The sequence below is a fragment of the Papaver somniferum genome, chromosome 1, assembly GCF_003573695.1.
Source record: "Papaver somniferum cultivar HN1 chromosome 1, ASM357369v1, whole genome shotgun sequence".
NCBI classification, from domain to species: domain Eukaryota; kingdom Viridiplantae; phylum Streptophyta; class Magnoliopsida; order Ranunculales; family Papaveraceae; genus Papaver; species Papaver somniferum.
In genome coordinates, this window is record NC_039358.1 from 33,320,330 (window position 1) to 33,334,025 (window position 13,696).

The window sequence follows — 13,696 nt, forward strand, 5'->3', positions numbered from 1 at the left end:
TAGATTAGTTGAGGCTAACTTGAATTTTCTTGAGAAAGTTATGGTACAAATCATTATGCTTATTGGATGATTGAACGTTCGATGGACCAGAGTATATCTGGTGTATACGAATAATCTTCATGGAGGGTCATCCACCAAACATAAGCCAAACAGACCCTTAGCCATATGTTTTCCGTGAAGATGTATTAGTAAGGAGATATTTGGTTGCATTAAACATAAAACCTCTTACCCAATTCACTCCTCTTCCTCTATTAGGTTTTCTTTCTTCTCCTTTCCTCTTTAGACCAATTTTTTTTTTTTAAATTATCAGCTTTGTTTTCTTTTATTTCACCGCATCCATCCTTTAAATCATCCATAATAATAACTTAGTATTAATAACTCAGTATTATTATGATATAGAGAGACAAAGTTAAGAATTATAATTCGTTAATGGAGGGGAAGAACTATAGATAGAAGACCATTTGTTGGTGAAACCGTTAAAGAATGACGCTCTTTTGTTCTATAAATACATCTACTTAGTGTTAGCCTATATTAACGGAAACTTAGTCAAATTAGGAAATCCGACGCTGTAGTCAAATTAAGAAATCCAAGGATCCGACGCTGTTAAATAATCTTTAGAATTATATTTTTATTAGGAAGCCAAGGGATCAGACGGATGTTTATATAGGACATATAACCGATCAATCTCCATCGTGGGATTACGAAATTGATGGTCGGATTTGTAAGGCTACACACCTCTTCTTTTTATAATACAGATATATATGTATTATTATATGTTTGGTAACTTAAAGGCACGTGCTTATTTTACATTCGAGCGTGTAATAACGCCAGTCGTAGAAGCTTTTGAATTGGTTGTATCCAGTTGTGTTGACGACAGCTAAATTTATCGGTATATGCTATCAATGTCCAAAGATAAGTAAATCTCATTAGGTACTCTGTCTAGTGACTCTAGTCTACGTAGGAAGTGGATTGATTGCCATCAAGACGTATAAGTGCTTGAAGCGGTTAGAATCGTTGATTACCGTTTAACATATAGTCAGGTCTAGCCAACCTAACAAACCGAGTCGTTGTAGTATAGTGGTAAGTATTCCCGCCTGTCACGCGGGTGACCCGGGTTCGATCCCCGGCAACGGCGTATTTTTTTCTTCTTCGTTATTTTTCAATTTTTTTTTTTTTTGTCTTCTTTTCATTTTCACTTTCTTTGCGTTCCATTTCTTTTCCCCCACATCGATCAAAACCAAGCAAGTTCAGCTGAGGAGAGCCTCAAACCTCACTCTACACATACCCCTCCCTCCAGGCCTCCATTGATCAAATGTCTCAATTTTCCCTCTGATAAAGATCCTCAAATATGTCATCATCACTTTAGCAACACCAACCAAAATTATAGAGGTATAATGTGGAGCATCATTATAAGACCTGATTTTCTAGCATCAAAATGCATTTTAATTCCGCTGAACTTTTTGTCTCTAGATCTGTCTGATTCTGAGCACCCACCAAAAATGAAGTACTAATATTTAAAAGATGGTATAAAGCAAAAAACAAAATTAATGATGATTCCCGGTGGATATGATTATCCAAAACAACAGTTAAAGACAGACTTTTTTTTATAGACCAATGGCGCTGTAAAAGCTTCCAAGGAACCAGTCTTTTATTTTTTACTCATCATGGCAGAGACATTTTCTTTTCAATACTCGAAAACAGAAATAGACAACAAACATCATATAAGACTGCATCATCTCGGCGCCAAACGGCCAAAGTGACATTAATTTGAATTAAGAACAACTAATTCTAGAGCTTGCGGGAGTGAAAGCGCAGCGAGGATCCGTTGCATACTTGAACTTGATTATATCACCTTGGCGAACTGGTTCACCACTATTAAGGCTACAAAGATCACCACTGGTTGGCTCCAAGATGCTGGGGCTTACATTTAAAGTGGTAGTTGTGAACACAGGACAATTAATCACCACGTCTGATTGAGGACATATACAGTCATTGATTATTGACACCTCGTACTCAGTTTGTCCATGAATTTGAAACCCAGTAAGTCTTTGGAAATCACTATGTTCGACAAATCACATTGACAAAATCCTGTCACAGAGAAAAATATAAAGTAAATACTGGGAAAAAAATCATTATATTAAAGCCGAAACTTGGAATTTGAATTTTTTTTTGTACCTCCTCCGATAAGACTTAATATGACAAGCAGCGAAGATGTTAAGAGCAGTAGCCATTGTAGATACAGTATATGCTAGCTACAACTGAATTTCACTACTATATAAAATGGTCTTTTGCTCTTGAAACAAAACTATGATGCTCAAAAACTTCAATCTTGCATCCTTATATGGTCTTAGAAATGAAACTTAAATATGGAAATGGTATTATCATATTTTATGAAATGTCCTAAAATTCTCCGCTATTAATTTTATTTTACGTTATTTTGAAACAGAAATATGGAAAACATTTAATCTTAAGATCTTATGACGTAATAAGTAATAACAGCTTTGCATGCATGCATTAACAGCTTTATGCATGCATTAAGATCTTAAAGCTTCTCCGCCATTAAATTTTTCCTTATTTTGAAACGAAAATTTGGAATATATTTAATTTTAGGATCTTATGACATAATAACAGCTTGCATTAAGATCTTAAAGTAACAACATAGGAAAGTTAACCATGAGCAGCTTAATTATATATCTTGTTGGAAAAATATATGCGGTTTCGATTTCTCGGAAATCCAAACAAAATACTAACAAATAAGAGAGTTAGAAGGACTTATCGGATTGGTTGATCGAGGCGAGGTAATCCTCTTTTCTTAAAGACAATTCATCCCCGCATACGGTGCTCACGGTTCTACAGATGTCGCCTTCCAAGATATAACGATCACGCCTTATAGTAAGTAGCACTACAATACTTTTAGCGGAAAATGGGTCATTTGTCCAAATATTTTTAAAACATGGTTCAAATGGACGAGTAAAAATTATTATGGGTGAAATGGACACCAAAAAAATAGCAAGGATGAAACTGGATTCATCCTGACTTAAACTTGAAAAATAGCAAGGATGAAACTGGATGCATCCCGATGTAAATTAAAAATAAGAAAAAGTATTTGAAAATGGGTAGGATGAAACTGTTTACATCCTGCCTATTTTTACATTTTTGTCCATTTAAACAGTATCAGAATCTAAATGTCCTTTTCACCCTGCAATTGATGATTTTGGTCTTTTTAACCAATTTTGTGTACTTTTAGGCCAGCGAATGTTGACAATTACTGTGCTCTTAAATGACTCTGACTCTTGACTTTGAAACTTGTTTTCTCCTTCTCAAAAACTAGTGAAAAACTCATATAAAAATAAAACAAGAGATGGATTTATATAGAGTTAATGGTGACTCTACAAGGTGTCTTTTCACCCATAGGTGACTCTCCATGGCCAATGGTGACTCTCCATAACACCTATTCATGACTAGGTGTCTTATAGTGAAAAGGCTTAACCCAAACATATCACTTGGAAGTTTAAATCTTGAAAACTAATTTTCACTCAAATAATAATTTTAACTTAAAATTCCAACATATCCATGACCCATTTTTCTAGCCATCACTTATCGAAAATACAATCAAAAGCATTAAAACATATCTTGCATTGCAGCTTAACTATAGAAACTATATCCATATATATCTGTCAACAAATTGCCACGAAAATAAGGAGAAAGATTAGATTTGGTAGTTTCGTCGTCCCATTGTAAAATTTTCCACCATTTCGGATGCCCTTCAATCCACTGTAAAGTGTTAGGAATGACACTATTCATGTCGAACGGTAGCTTCCTCAGTAGTGGACAGTCCTTCGCTGTAATAGACTCCGAAACTAAAAACTTCACATTATGTGTAGGTATACGAAATAGGATTGCCACGTGTCATACCAAGTAAGGTAATGTAATCCTAGTCAAAGATCCGTGTCAGTAACCTATCAAATCAATCAACATCAGGAGGCGAGACACAGATCCCAAGCGCGAGGTAGTTCCCCACCCCGAAGAAAAACAGAAGGACCATCAAGATGCTAAGGCGAAGCCACAAAAAGATTTCTTGGCGAAGAAGACAAATCGCGAAGTAGGAGTAGTAGGGCACAAGAAAAGGACAGGTGTCCCGACAAGACCACGTGAAGACAACGAAAGGTGGGGGAAAACTTTATGGAATATGCACCAGGCGAAGCATAAAGTAACCTCGGCGAAATGATATGAGTTGTATACCACTATAGTTGCCTAGGCCTATAAATAGAGACCTTTGAGCAATGCAAAGTGGTGTGGGGGGGGGGGGGGAGGGGGGGGGGGGGGGGGAGGGGGGGGGATTCTAGCAGTGGAGAGGAGAGAGGGAGAGTTAGGATTTCCTTGTAATCCATTGGCTTGGAGAGGGGATTAGGGTTTCTCGATAATCCACGAGTATAACTTGTATTTCGCTGGAGATTAATAAAGAATCTTTTGTTCTTGCGTTTATCATGTCTTAGATTTTATTTACTTTCCATTTGGGTGTGTTGCTGGATTTCCAGTAATCACATTTTGGCGTCCAGAAACAGGGAACTTAGATTGGGGGTCAATCCTCATCTAAGAGTTAGAAGAAAGGCGAGGTTGATATGAGATCTAGGTAATTAGGGTTGAAAAAGTTCAGTTGATATTGAAATAAGGATAGGTTAATGGCTAGAATATCGGATCGAGCAGCGCATGTAGTAGCAGTAAGGAAAAGCAAACGATTGGCGAATAAAAGGGGAAGGATGTAACGGGACGGAACATCAGCTGCAGGAGGCAGACGAGAAGGGAACCAGTGGCGGATGGAAGAAGATGGCCTCAGGAAAGGATCGGTGCACACGTCCGATACAGACACCGTTGACGAGGAGGAAATGACTCGTGAGGAGATGAAGGAGGATATCGGAGAAGAAAACATGACGTTGGACCAGCTAAGGGAGACGCTCCATTGTGAACGAGAACAGGACCGGACTTGGCGGAACAACAGATGCAGTTGGAAAGTCATAACGCTAGGTTGAGGCAACAAAACCGACAACTTAACGAAAACGTGGAGGATGCCATAGATTCGGAAGGAAACATTGTATATTCGTAGGAAGATGAGCTGCAGCGAAGGAGATATGAACACGAGGAAGACGAAGGAGGACGAAGAAGACGACGAATGAATGAAGACGAAGAAAGAGACTTAAGAAGAGCACTGGAGATATCACAATGGGAAGATCAAAGGCGGAGACATGAGGAGGAACAGATACGGGAGGAAGAACTACAACGTCTGGTGAATCTTATCCGAGACGAGGAGGAAAGACGACGACCAGGTGAAGGGAGGCTTAGCGTGATAATAGGACGTCACCACGAGGAGGACGGAGGAAACTTGAACCAAGAAATTCTGAACGAGCTGAGAGACATGAGGGCTTTAATAAATAACTCACGAAGAGGTGGAAGAGTGCAGTTAGCAGAAGGGATAGAGGAAGCAGATAAGTCTCCATTCACCTATGAGATCATGCATGCGGAAATCCTGGAGAAATGCGTGTTACTAACGCTTGCAAGCATATTCAGTGGATCGGAAAGTGCAGTGCAACACTTGAAGAAATATACCCTTTCGCTGATGTAGTGGGGACGAAATGACGCAGTACTTTTTCGATATTTCCTTGCGAGATTAGCAGGGGAAACATTAGCCTGGTTTGATGAGCTCCCGGAGAAGTCGATATCATCATTCAAATATTTGCAGAGCATATTATTGACGACGTATATAAGCAACAACTTGTTGAGGCCAGGGATATAGACACTGTTCAACCTGAGGAGAAGGCCAATGGAAAGCTTGCGGGGATTGGTCAAGAGATGGAGAACAGTGTGCAGCGAGTTAGCCAGGAGAGTTGATGAACGAAACTTCATCTTAGACTTCGTGAATGCTTTGATCCCAACGGACCTGCTGTACACACAGATATTCATTATTCGAAACTCGATAACGATGAACGACCTGAGGGAGTACCAGGAGGAATACATAGCGTTAGAGGAAAAGCAGAGGCAGGTCAGTGAAATGATGTTGGCCCCAGCGAAAGAAGGGAATTCTAGGATGTTACCAAGGACGGTGCACACAATAGAGGATGGACTCGGGCGAGGAAAGGGAGAGCCAGCAGTTCCCGTCCCAACGAAGCTTGTGGCCGTCTCGAGTGGAGATCAGGAATGGATTGATCAACAAAGGTATGAGGAGTCGAAACGAAGAAATCATGATCCACGAAGCTACAACACGGGATACCAACCTAGGAATAATCAGGGACCCAGATATGGGGAAAGGAGGCCCAATGGACCGATCTTTGAAGATGTGAAACTCCCACGACTTAACACAATTGTGGAGAAGGTGTGGGAGGCAATAATGCTGACGGAGGAAATTCCGCCCCCACCAAATTTCGGAAGAGAGCCCCCACCGAGGACTCGAAGTCATGAATTCTGTAAGTATCATCTCTTCTATGGACACCAAACAGGTGATTGCAGAAACGTTCGGCGAATTATACTTTGCTTGGTAGATCAAGGGAAACTCACGCATTTTCTATAGAGCTATGTGCCACCCCTGCCACCTCGTGAGAACCAGCCAATATACCGGATCTAGATAGGCCGAGGAAAGCAACAATCAAACTATAATTCGATAATTCACGCAGCAAAAAGTCTCCAAGACTTTCATGACAAAGTTCTTAAAAGAGTACATAAGAGAGATTTCGAGGGAAATGAAATATTCAGTGTCATGGCGAAAGAGCCGTTAGAGGAATGATAGAAGAGGGAGATAACCTTCTCGTCGAAGGATGCACCTGACGGGGAAATTTCACACACAAATCCTCTGGTCGAGATCTTGGGATTCAGAAAATATTCCAGATGGGAGGAAGAGCAAGCTGAGAAAAGGAGAATTTGGGCAATAGACAGAATCTTAGCTGATATTGGGAGTTCAGTCGATATCCTATTTTACCATACCTTCAGGACCATGGGATACTAGGACTCGGATCTTGTACCTTCTACATATAACATATATGGGTTCAATGGGGTAGCGTCTAAACCGAAAGGGGAGTTGACCGTGAAGATTATCGCTGGAGAACTAGAGACGAAGGTCACAGTCTATGTCGTAGATGTTGATTCTCCCTACAATTCTCTCATAGGGCGTCCTTGGATACATGTAATAAAGGGAGTTGCATCGACATATCACCAGGTGATTCGGTTCCCGATGCCAAGTGGAATCGTCGAGATAATGGGGAGATCTGAGGGACGCAAAAGAATGTATAACAAAAGACGTGCATAACTATGAGGAGAAGATAAGAAAGAAGATGGAACAAAGGAAGAAAGTCAATGAAGAAATAAGAGCCGAGCAGCTGATGGTATTTACGATAGAGTCTAGCAAAGAATTGAGCGTAACGCAGGAGGACGAGGAGGAAATCAATGAAGCAAAAGTTCATATTAAGGAAGATAACACAATTCAAGGAGGCCAGGTCAATCAAAAGCCAGGGGGAAAGGCCAAGAAGGGGAAGGTTGCTGAAGGAAATGAAATGACAAAGAACAAAAGAGAAACTCTCACGACAAAAGAGAAACAAATTCCACGAGAAGGAGGGAATATGAACCGGTCAAGAGGAAAAAGGGTGCAAGGACAAGAGGTTGAGGAAAACGTTGAAATACAAAATTCGCAGGATAAATTGAAAGACAGTCGCGAAGACGAGGAGATGGCCCAGTTAAAGGAGGAACTTTACCAAGAGAGGCGTAGGAAAGAAGATCTGGTCAGGGAACGAATAAGGTTAGAAAGGAAAAATGAGAAGTTGATTATCAGAAATAATCATTTGAAAAAGAAGCAGGCAGATAGTGATATGCAGGAGAAGAGATATGCTATGGGAAGGGCACGAACTGAAGAAAAACATTACGCACGAAAAGGTCTAGGACGAGGTGAGCAAAAAGAGCGAGAAGACTTGAAGAAATCCATCGAAAGTAGCAGAAGAGAATTCAGGGAAAGAGAGTATCGAATGCAGCAATCAATAGCGGTTACTCAAAGAAGAAACAATATCCCTAGGAAAAGGAGAGAAAGAGATTTGCAAATGGTGAACAAAGGTTCAAGTAGCGAGCTATGCAATCCAGAGATAGAAGCGCTCTTCTCGTTAAGGAAAAGGGAGAATGAGAGCTTGCGAAGCCTCGTTGCAAGATGGGAAGCAATATGAAAAGAATTGAAGGGAAGAATCTCGGAAGAGGAGTTGGTGCGATCATTCATCTATGCTTTGTCAACTAGGAAGCCACTATTCTCGACACTATTCAAGATAAGAAATGCAGTACGAATGAAGGAGTTGAAAGAATACCAAGCCGAGCACATTCGTAAGGAAGAAGAGTAGACGAGATAAGATAAGTGTATTCGCTTTATTTTAATGATAAAAATGAAACAATCGATGTACTCAATTTTCGAAGAGCATAGTAATAAAAATTTGATGAAATTTTGATGAAATAAATATTCGCCGAGCATCCAAAGACAGTAAGACCTAAAGATTGGGAGGAAAATAATGAATATGAAATAAAAACTTTCCATGGAAACTTAAAACCTTCGCCTAGGAAGGCTGAGAACCCACGGCATGCACCCTAGTTTGCATAAAAATGCAAGAGGCAAAGACCTAACGCATGTCGTGGACAACTCTCGGACAGAAAGCTAGGGGCAATGACAAGACCTATCCGCTGGGGACCCCTTTTATGATGGCCTTCGGTAGGGAGTGCAGAAATATGACCAAGGCGCCGACGTATTCGGTTGAGCTGCGGGTTCCTGGGACGTCTGGAGCGTTACCGGTCATGACCGTCTGGAAAGTCTTGGCTACCAAGGCACCGTCGATCCCAAAGAAACCCCACTTAGGGTGTGACTTCGTAAATCCAAGACTTATCGGCGAAGAGGATAAGAAGTCACGAAAACAACTGAATGTCGTAATAACCGGATGGGAGGAGACCAACATGCATGTTAGGGTTAACCTCCTTGAAGGAGCGCTCAGGGGGAATATAAAGGGATGGCACCCTCCAGATTAGGGAGCTATGTGACCAAAAAAGACGGCAATGTCATGGGGATGCTATTCATGGGAATAGATAGGCCTGTCATATTGTCGCAAAAAGAAAACTGAGAAAAGATGTTAAGGAGAGGTTGATGGATTGTTATTCGCAAAAATAGCAAGCGCCTGAGATTTCGCCGAATTAATACCCTTAAAAACAGGGTGAGGCGCAATAAGACCTTAATTAGGAGGCGCATTAAGACCTCATAAAAGGAAATAAAAAATAAACAAAGATAGACGTACACGCCGCAATGGCGTATTTATGAAGAGCGTCACCAGAATACTCTTGTCTTGATCGGACAAAGCTCAATAAGAACAAGAGGCAAGTATATACTTTTATATTTTTTGTTCTTTTTTAGCATTCTCCTCTCAAGACTACGAAGTGCTTAAGGCATAATTTAAGAGCTGAGAGACACGACATCAGAGAAAGGAGCACGAAGGAAAAAAAGCGAAGTTGAAGGCATATTCTAAGAGAAGGAACCTGAGGCAGAAAACTGAGACCGGGCGCATACTGTAGTAATCTTTGCTCCTCACTCTTCTAAAGTTATCATTCTTAACTCGCCGAAAAGCAAAAGAAAACAGGGATGAGCGAAGAAGAAAAGACGGAATTAAGGATGACTTGAGAAATGAGGGCAGAAATAAAGATGAAAACTCGCAAAAGAATAAAAGGCAAGTATATACTTAAAGGCTTCGTTATTATTTTGAGAGTTTTCATGGTCAATATATACTTGAGGCAAAGGGCGGATATCAAATAAACACACGCTTGATAAAACAAAATCATAATATCATAAAATGTGATGGTTCCCAAAATAAAGTGTTTCCCCCCCAAGCTTGGGAGCGCCCATAAAAATTGTTAGTTGTAAAACAATGATCCGTGAAAAGAGAAGACAAAACTAAAATTTCTACTGAGGGATGGCTTCATCGATGATGGCGGGCTCAGGGACCTCACCACCTGCCCCGGTAATGCTAGTAGAATCTCCCTTGGACCTCTTGTTTTCCTTCGCGGTGTCACCTTTTGGCTCCACGTCGTCATAAAAAGATGCTTCCTCGTTGGTAGGATCAGCAGCTTCATCCTGAGGCTTCTCATCATCGGAAAAAACCTCTAAAAGAAAAGAAGGAGGAGGAATGCCATGCTCGGCGCAGTAGTCATTGAAGAGCGGAAATTAATAGCTCTGAGTATTCTTGCAGGCTTTCTTGGCTACCTTCTTGGAAGATTCGATGATCTCGTCCATATTTTCATTTAGGCTTTCAACCTCCTCATTAAGACGAGAAACGTCACCACGAGCTTCATCTCTCTCTTTGGTGATACGAAAGACCTGACTCTTATGACGCTCATCTGATTCTGTGAAGGAAAGAGGAATTACATTAGAAACAAGGAAGTAAGCTGGGACAATCAAATATAATAGTACACCTAAAAACTACCTTCCGCTTGAAGGATATTAATATTTAAAGTACTCTGAACATCAGAGTATAGATGATCAAGCCTGGATACTTTGAGGTTGGAATCTTCAATCTGAACGCATAATTCGTGATATATTCTATCCCATCCTTCACCGTAAGGGGACTTCAAAGTGCTCTTGTCAGACTTAATAGAGAGAACGCCTTTTCCATGAAGACTTCCAGGCTTGACCGGAGGAGAGGATTTCACAGGTTTTGGACGAGAGGAAGTGGCTAATTTATCTTGCAAGAGTTCCACCTTTTTCTTCGGACAATCAACCTCCTTGTTTAGACCATCCACAGTGTTCCGAGACCTACGAAGAGTAGCTGCGGCTCGGTTTTGCTTTTGATCACTCGATCGTAATCTTCCTCTAGTTTCTTATAATTGGATATCGACGAAGAATAGAGGCCCCGCGAGGTAGTAAGAGAATTAGAGACCCGTTGAAGCTCTGACTTAAGGTGCAAGTTGTCATTGTGGAGGTGGAGGTTCAGTTCCTCGTTACGAGAGCATTCAACTGACATACGGTCCACTTGTAAGCAAAGGGTCTCAGCCTTTTCATTAAGGATGGAATTCTCCGAAACATAAATATCGTTATGAGTTGTAAGATTCACCATTTCAGCGCGAATATCTTCCAGCGAAGAGGAAGATTCGTCGGCGCTCATTTGACGTTGCATGCATCGAGCTTGACGAAGCGTAAAATAAGAAAATAATGGAAGCCAAGGCAAGGACAATAGAGAGACGTTCAAGAAAAAAGAACTTACTCAAAAGCTTCTCTATCTTTTGATCTTGCTGGTGGGAATGATCTTTTTCTTTCTGAAGGTCCTCCGATAAAACTTTGATTTTAGCCTCATCTTTCCTAGCCATCTCGCGAACGAGCCGAGTTTCCACAAGGGTGGCCATGTGACGGTAGACTTCTTGCGAAGCAAAACTTGAACTCAGAAAATAGATCTCGGAGCCGAAAAGGAAAAATGGCGGAAAAGGTACAAAGAAATCACCTGGTTTATCAAGGCAGAGTGCTGCTGGAGAGACAAATTCATTGAGGCACTCAAGAGCGCGAACGAGTCTTGAGAGAGGAAGTTATCAGAAACAAGGGCGGACAAAGACTCCAAAGCGCGAGATCTCATAGCAGGATCTTCTTGGGCTTTCTGGTAAACATCTCGGAGGAATTGCATGTCAGGGTCGAAAAGGGGATTTGACATTGCAGGCCGGACGGGTTGCTTTCCCTTCGCGCTAGAGAAAGGCACTCCATAAGAACTCTTAGGATGTTCAACCCCCGGTTGAACAGGGGAATCCGCGACATTGGAATGAATGACAGAATCGGCTTCTTTCGGAGGAGCAGAAGCAATAACTGAAAGGGGATGTTGCTTAGCGCGAACAGGACGACCAAGGAGAGCGGAGGGTTGTATTGCGTCTAAGGCATCCACATCCAAGGTCTTTCGCAGCCTCTTGGATGCACCAGACGAAGGAGCACTTGTCTGCGAAGTCAAAGGTTAGAAACTAAAAGGGCTAAAATTTACAAACAAAAGGCAATAAGGATGGTACCTGAGAAGAAGGAGGAGGAGTAGGGTGAGAACGTTTCTTGTGTCCCTTGGGTACCTCGGAAGTAGGTACTCCGCCCTACGAAGAGGCACGACGTCAGGATAGGCAAATCATCACAAGATCGCTAGCAAATGGAAGGAAATGATACATGTTCAGAAGGAGTCTTCTTAGCAACCACTTTCTTCTCCTGGCGCACCTTGACGAGTCCAGCAACGGGCATCACATACTAAAAAAAATTGAGAAGCATAAGTACAACAGATAGTTCCAAATGATACAAGTTGCAGTAGGAAAAAGTCATACTTCGCTAGGAACATTCCAGCGAAGTCTCCAGGGATCACATCCCGCGAGGTAACAGTGTCTGGGAAGAGGACCATTGCGAGGAAAGCCCTTTTCGTCGTAACCCCAGACGAAAGGACCACCAACTACTAAAGGAAACCTCTCCCAGTCATCGATAGAGAGACGAAGTTGGGAATCCACATCCAGAAGCAGCTCCTTAGTAGGGGGAAAAACCTCTTTTCTAACAAGCTCAATACCCCACTCCTGATGCTCACAAGCGCTTGTAAAGACAGTTGAATAATTGTTCACGAAAGAGTCTATGTTGAAATCCAAGGAATCAAATTCGTCGTCTGAAGAAGAAAGTTGCGAGATGCCATCGCGAGAACGAACTTTGAACTCGTTGGCAATCCGAATCACATTACCAGTGAGTTGGAAAACCCCACACTGAAGTCTGCCGAGAACCTCTAGGAAAATGGGGTTTGAAGGATCATACAAAGGGAAATATAGTCCCTCTCTCAACTGACTGAGAGAGATTATCACCTTATCAGCAGACCAAGTATCCGAACCGATCCACCGGTAGTTCAGTTCCATCTCTTGGGTATCAAGAATAGCAGGATCAGGGGAAGAATCAACAGTTGGAGTTAAGGATAAACCTAACTCCTGGAGCTCGGCTTGAAACTCCTCGAGAGTTTTGAGAGAAGCGGATGCAGCAGCGCCTTTGGGAGACATGGTAATGAAGAAACTAGAGGATTACGGATAAATAAGGCAAAAGTAAGAGCAGAGATTAAGCAAGAAAAGAACAGAGATTGGAAAAAGCAGAAAAGAAACTCAAAGTAAGGCGGAGAAGTGTATTTATAGCAAGAGGAGGGGACCAGTAAAACCGGAAAGCGATATGACCGAAGTAAAGATGACCGGTAACGAACGGTTACCCAGGGAACGTGGCCACGTGGAATTACGGGAATGGAGAACGTAACGGTTAAGGAAACTAAGACGGTTCTTATTCCATCCTCACAGCAATTTGGACGGAATAAGAAAACGCAAAATGTAGGTACACTAAATATGATTAGCACGTGTCATATCAAGTAAGGTAATGAAATCCTAATCAAAGATCCGTTTCTCCAACAACAAAAAAACCTTATCCGTTTCACTTTCGAGTTGAAGTGTTTTTAAGCTTACTATGTTCGCCAGACTAACTAATGATGATATTGGTGAGGATGCTAAAGGTGGTGATAATACGAGGGTTCTGATATCTCGACATTTTGTAATTTGTAATAATTTTGTGCATGATTGCAATTTGTGGCTACTTACTAACCTTTGAAGAGCAAGACCAGTCTCTAGCTGGATTCGGAGATGATTTAAATCTTGTAAGCTTTCCAACTCACTTAGA

General features: G+C 41.5%; 1 non-coding gene across 1 annotated transcript; it reads left to right on the plus strand.

The window, feature by feature from the left end:
* The first annotated feature begins 1,063 nt into the window (after positions 1 to 1,063).
* On the plus strand, positions 1,064 to 1,135 carry TRNAD-GUC. Its single transcript has one exon. It is a non-coding gene; the product is annotated as a tRNA-Asp (tRNA).
* The last annotated feature ends 12,561 nt before the right edge of the window (positions 1,136 to 13,696 follow it).